Raw genomic sequence first — 6,417 nt, 5'->3', positions numbered from 1 at the left:
CAGACAATGCGAGTGATGTTGAATGACTGGAAGTCGACGACCCATGAACCCCAAGTAACTAACTTCACCGTCAATCTTTCAATCTTTGTGCCCCAAAGATTGATTTAAATGATACAGTAGTATGATTTTACGGTTGTCAAACTCGTTCATAGTTATTCTCCGAGTTTCACCATCGGGCCACTATATAATATATATGGCCTTGATCGGCCCCATCGGATTTCACGCGGCACAGCATTAGTTAGGGGCATTGTGGGAAAGCCATCTGTTGGGAGAAAGAGTAACTACTAAGCCATGCGGCACAGCATGATTCAGGCGTTCGAATTTACTGCCATCTAGTGATTGCCGTAGTAACTAGTGATCGATATTGCAGGGGAATATCGCGTTTGCAGGCTACGTGCAAGCCAAACTTCAGGTTGATGTTGTGTAGACTGTAGAATGAGTAATGACAGATGTGAGACAGCTTTAGCCGCACTTTTTAGCTGACGAAATCGCCTATGGTTCTTGGGTCGGGCGCTGAATAGCTACTCGAGGCTCTTGAAAACGATCCAAGATTGGTCGATCACTAACATGGAGAACGGGCCGATCGTGCAAGCTGCTATCATTGCAACACACTTTAAACTCCTTTTTCGACACACCCTAAGGCTGAACCATCCCAGGTCCCCTGGGGCCTGGACCCCAGGTCCATTGCCCTTATTGGAGGATTATTTCTATCCTCCTCTCGCCCTCTCGCGGCGGTCGAGTGCCATCGTGCATTTCAGTCAGTCATCCTACACACACACACCTGACACCTCCAAGTCACTTGGCTGTGCTTTGAGACATGTCATGGGAGGGGTTGATTGGTGATAAAACATTGATCAAGTGTTGCATTCCTAATCTTAGATTAACATGGCCAAAGTTCCATAAAAGATGTAAGGAGCAGATGAAATCATCTATGCATCTCTGAAAGCAATGTGTGTTTTTCCTTCAGCACATGATATATGTGACATTCAACCAATCAACTTAACAAAATGAGAGAGTACATAATGGGCATAACCAAGGCATAACTATGAGAGAGCTAGGAAAGCTAAGATGGCTGAATTGACAGTTGGTATCAGCAGCCCTGTTGAAATGTGTGGCAGGGGCTAAAATGACATCCTGTCAAGTATCAAGTGAAGTGGCATTAGTTGTGTGGACTGTGGACCTCCAGGCTACTCATGTGAATGAATGAACTCAATGTGAATGAAGAGATTGTGCCAATAAAAATGATGATGATGATAATGATGATGATGATGACTCAACTGATTCAAGCAAACAAACATTCATACAGTGCAGTCAAAAAGGTCAAACACATTATATTATGGTGCAAAATATTCAAACTGTATTCACATTGCAATATCACACAGGAGTTACACTTGAATGAATGACAACACACAAAATAATGATAACATCACAAGAATGGTCTGGAACCAAGTGAGTCAACTACAAATCTCCACTCCATTTCTTGAACAGAAGTGATGAGGTTCAATTGTAACACAAATCAGGCTTTATAACCAAATCAAACCTTGTGAACTGACTGTCTTTAAGAGTTAAGACAGAAGGTGAGGGATCCTGTGCTGCTATTTTCTGAGACTGGCAATTCAACTTTCAAGTGATGCAGCTGGCCATAACACTATCAACAGATGAAGTATGAACACATAAGAAATGTAGACTTGCAGTTCATAAACCAGGATTGGAGTTGCCAGCAGGGAGGTATCCTTTGTTCAGTAGAAGTACACTCCATACACGGCTGCCACACAGAACATTGAGTCATTGATGAACACGTCTGACGCATATGTGTCAGTGTCAGAGTCCCAAAGGCACCTCATACCCATCTTCACTCCTTCTCCAAGCTGTTCCCCAATCACAGTTTGCACAACTATTTTGTACCTCTCAAAGTTCATCTCCTTCATTCTTGTTCTCAGAGTTTCTGATATGTTCTTGATCCAAACCTGGGCTTCCTTGTCATTGTACGTTCTTCCGCCCAATTCTTCATTCAGTATGATCCTGATCTGTTCCTTCACAGCCTGAGGCCGAAACTTGTTCTCGAATTTGGGTCTGATCTGGTATGAGTGAGAGGCATCTAGCTCAATGCCCGAACCAGCAGCAGATGGTTTGGGAGTGACAGATTGGCTTGCAGAGCCACTCATTTCGGCGCAATAATCTCCAACTTGTCTTCTAAAAAGGCAAAGATTGCAGACCAATTGTAAGTACAAATGAGTAGGACTATTGGTAAATTCCTTTTTAATGACCTCCTTACAAATTATTTATGTTTTTGATGTATTTAGCTTGATACAAATTTTCGGCCACGGGCCTTGATCACATATCAGTTTAAACACAGACACGAAAAAACACACAGACACCAATGCAGTTACAGTTTCGCCAGTTTTTTCAGTTTCTGTACAACTTCGCGTGATAAAAAAGCACAATATACCTACAGTTCTAAGGAATATGTTAGATGGGCCCAATAAAAACGATCATAGACAACCTAATAGGTCAAAAATTAACTTTAAATTCGTTTTCGTATTCGATTCATTCATCTACTTTTCAACGTTCACTCATGTACACTCATGTACATGTACATGCACATAAAACCCGATAACTACATAATGTACCACGATGATACATTTCGATTCAGTTGCGGCTTTAGCTTTCGGATTTGTAGCGACTCACTTATCTTTCGGTGTGGATGGTCGCCGGTTTTTTGAATGATTTCCACCGTTAGAGGAATTACACCCCTTTGAAGTTCTAATTCTCTGTGAGCCGATCTAAAGTGATCACCAATGGGTGTGTCTCGGGTCTTGTTCTTGGCGCTTAAGACATGCTCATTAAAACGTAGCCTAATAGGCCGTTTTGTCTCGCCCACATATGTTACTTCTTCTCCACCTTTCTGGCAGACGCTACATGTGATTCTATACACTACACCTGCGGTTAGGCACTTCCCTTTCAATCCCGACTCACAAGTATTGCAAACTCGCGACCCTGCTGGGCACTTGGGATGGGAGAGGGCAGAACGTGTGAGGCGGCTTTTCAATGTGTTCTTGCTTTGCCAGGCTACTCGCAAGTTTAAATCAGTTTTTCTCACGATGGCATTGACTTTGGCACAGACGGTCTCGTCGATATATGGTAGAGTCAGGTACCCGTCTAGCTGCTGTACTTGCTGCTTTTTGTGGTGCCGGTGCTCTCCATTTGTCGTCGGATGTGTCTCTGCTCGGGTAGCCTCTCGTTGCAGCCTCCGCACCAACTGTTTCCTGTAGCCGTTTTCTTCGAATAGTTGCTGTATCTTCTGGCAGGAGCGAGCACGTGCCGCTGCATCTGACGACAGTCTGATGGCGCGTCGAAACTCGGCTCGTATCACTGCCTGCTTGGTCTTCATGGGATGTGATGATGTTTGATGGATGATGATCCCGGAGTGATTTGGCTTTATATATAGCTCTGTTTGGTACTTGGAATTTGAGTTCACAGTGATGAGAGTGTCCAGAAACGGTACGTTTCCAGACTTACTGCTATCTTCCAGAGTGAACTTGATTCTCGGGTGGATGGAGTTGAGGTACTCGAGGAACTTGTTCAGCTCGTCCTGTCCGTGAGTCCAGACTCCAATGGAGTCATCAATATACCTCGAGTAGAACTCTGGTTTCAGCACTGCATTGTCCAGTGCACGCGTTTCGAATTTGTGCATGAATATGATGGCTACTGGGGGTGCCACCTTGTTGCCCATGGCGATGCCGACTCGCTGTCTGTAGAACTCGTTGTCGAATTCGAATACATTGTTTTCGAGGCAGTGGGTGAGAAGGCGGGTGACGTCATCTGGTTCTAGTCCACACAGGTCGATTTCGGCTCGGTGTTCGTCTATCATATCGGCAACTGCTGACACGGCTTCGTCTAGAGGGATGCTGCCATAGAGATTAACGACATCGATGCTAAATACTATAGCACCTGGGGGAACGCGTGCACTGGACAATGCAGTGCTGAAACCAGAGTTCTACTCGAGGTATATTGATGACTCCATTGGAGTCTGGACTCACGGACAGGACGAGCTGAACAAGTTCCTCGAGTACCTCAACTCCATCCACCCGAGAATCAAGTTCACTCTGGAAGATAGCAGTAAGTCTGGAAACGTACCGTTTCTGGACACTCTCATCACTGTGAACTCAAATTCCAAGTACCAAACAGAGCTATATATAAAGCCAAATCACTCCGGGATCATCATCCATCAAACATCATCACATCCCATGAAGACCAAGCAGGCAGTGATACGAGCCGAGTTTCGACGCGCCATCAGACTGTCGTCAGATGCAGCGGCACGTGCTCGCTCCTGCCAGAAGATACAGCAACTATTCGAAGAAAACGGCTACAGGAAACAGTTGGTGCGGAGGCTGCAACGAGAGGCTACCCGAGCAGAGACACATCCGACGACAAATGGAGAGCACCGGCACCACAAAAAGCAGCAAGTACAGCAGCTAGACGGGTACCTGACTCTACCATATATCGACGAGACCGTCTGTGCCAAAGTCAATGCCATCGTGAGAAAAACTGATTTAAACTTGCGAGTAGCCTGGCAAAGCAAGAACACATTGAAAAGCCGCCTCACACGTTCTGCCCTCTCCCATCCCAAGTGCCCAGCAGGGTCGCGAGTTTGCAATACTTGTGAGTCGGGATTGAAAGGGAAGTGCCTAACCGCAGGTGTAGTGTATAGAATCACATGTAGCGTCTGCCAGAAAGGTGGAGAAGAAGTAACATATGTGGGCGAGACAAAACGGCCTATTAGGCTACGTTTTAATGAGCATGTCTTAAGCGCCAAGAACAAGACCCGAGACACACCCATTGGTGATCACTTTAGATCGGCTCACAGAGAATTAGAACTTCAAAGGGGTGTAATTCCTCTAACGGTGGAAATCATTCAAAAAACCGGCGACCATCCACACCGAAAGATAAGTGAGTCGCTACAAATCCGAAAGCTAAAGCCGCAACTGAATCGAAATGTATCATCGTGGTACATTATGTAGTTATCGGGTTTTATGTGCATGTACATGTACATGAGTGTACATGAGTGAACGTTGAAAAGTAGATGAATGAATCGAATACGAAAACGAATTTAAAGTTAATTTTTGACCTATTAGGTTGTCTATGATCGTTTTTATTGGGCCCATCTAACATATTCCTTAGAACTGTAGGTATATTGTGCTTTTTTATCACGCGAAGTTGTACAGAAACTGAAAAAACTGGCGAAACTGTAACTGCATTGGTGTCTGTGTGTTTTTTCGTGTCTGTGTTTAAACTGATATGTGATCAAGGCCCGTGGCCGAAAATTTGTATCAAGCTAAATACATCAAAAACATAAATAATTTGTAAGGAGGTCATTAAAAAGGAATTTACCAATCACCTACATGCCTTACATACAAAGAGCACTACAAGAATATGAGTAGGACTATGACTGAATTATCATTGGAGAAGTAGGCATTGTCAGTGGCTAGCCTGTCTTGTGCAAGTATTGTACCAATATTGTACCAAAATAGCGGGAATCAAACCCAGAAATATTTCACCCTAACCAGCCGCGTCGATTCGGAGGCTCTCTCTATCGTCTGGATAAAAATAGGCCCCGCCCATCCCAATCAGCTGCTGCATGACGAGTTGATGACGACAACCACTGCTTACCAGCAACCAATCTAGGGATAGCGTACGTGACAGTAATGGTGCAGCGGTTGCAAAATATTTCATTGTTATTCAAACGGTTTTTGCTTTTAGGGCCTTGTTGTTTGATTGTATTGAGATATGTGATTAGATGAGGTGTTGGTGAAGGCAGGTATTTTTTAAAAATATTTTTTGACAATATTTTGCCCTTGTTCTACTTAATAGCTGAACCCGGGACCGCCTGAAGTCTAAACCTTTTTTTATATAACATGTCAATGCTGATGCTGTCTTGAAATGTGAAATTTAGACAATGGTAATAGGAATAATGAATAGCAATTTCACCAACAACTTGTTAATCTCTAGGAAGTGCAATTAAAATTGAAATCACTATCTGCCACACTGCTCCGATCCTGGTCATGCAACCAGCGTTCATGGGTGGTGTTTCATGGCAGAGCACTGCAGTGCGCTGCGTGTGTCAGAGCATTGGGTTTCCATGGCAGTGTCAACAAACTTCACTGTGATGCTAAGCTATGACAGCATCCCAGAACGCTAGCACGCTGCGGTACCAGCACCAGCAGCATGCTAGCAGTATTTAAACTCAAACCTCTGTTCTTGGTACGGTTTTTCAGAACCTCTCACTCTGTTCCAAACACGATTCATCATAAACTAAGAGATCACATGCAACATCATTTGAGTGATGCTATGGTATGCCGTAGCTACCAGTGCACACAGTGTCTGGATGGTGAAACAGGGCCATTATTAATCACATTT

At 44.2% G+C, this 6,417-nt stretch overlaps 1 long non-coding RNA gene across 1 annotated transcript; it reads right to left on the bottom strand.

Annotated features, from left to right (window-relative positions):
* Window positions 1-1,334: 1,334 nt before the first annotated feature.
* On the bottom strand, window positions 1,335-5,603 carry LOC122369547. Its single transcript, XR_006254422.1, has 2 exons — window positions 5,524-5,603; window positions 1,335-2,193 (listed from the first exon to the last, which is right to left on the bottom strand). It is a non-coding gene; the product is annotated as an uncharacterized LOC122369547 (long non-coding RNA).
* Between the last annotated feature and the right edge of the window lie 814 nt (window positions 5,604-6,417).

This window comes from Amphibalanus amphitrite, unplaced genomic scaffold (genome assembly GCF_019059575.1).
Source record: "Amphibalanus amphitrite isolate SeventyFive unplaced genomic scaffold, NRLGWU_Aamphi_draft 001047F_arrow, whole genome shotgun sequence".
Lineage (NCBI taxonomy): Eukaryota > Metazoa > Arthropoda > Thecostraca > Balanomorpha > Balanidae > Amphibalanus > Amphibalanus amphitrite.
The sequence above is the reverse complement of the archived record's forward strand: the minus strand, read 5'-3'. Positions and strand labels throughout refer to the sequence as shown.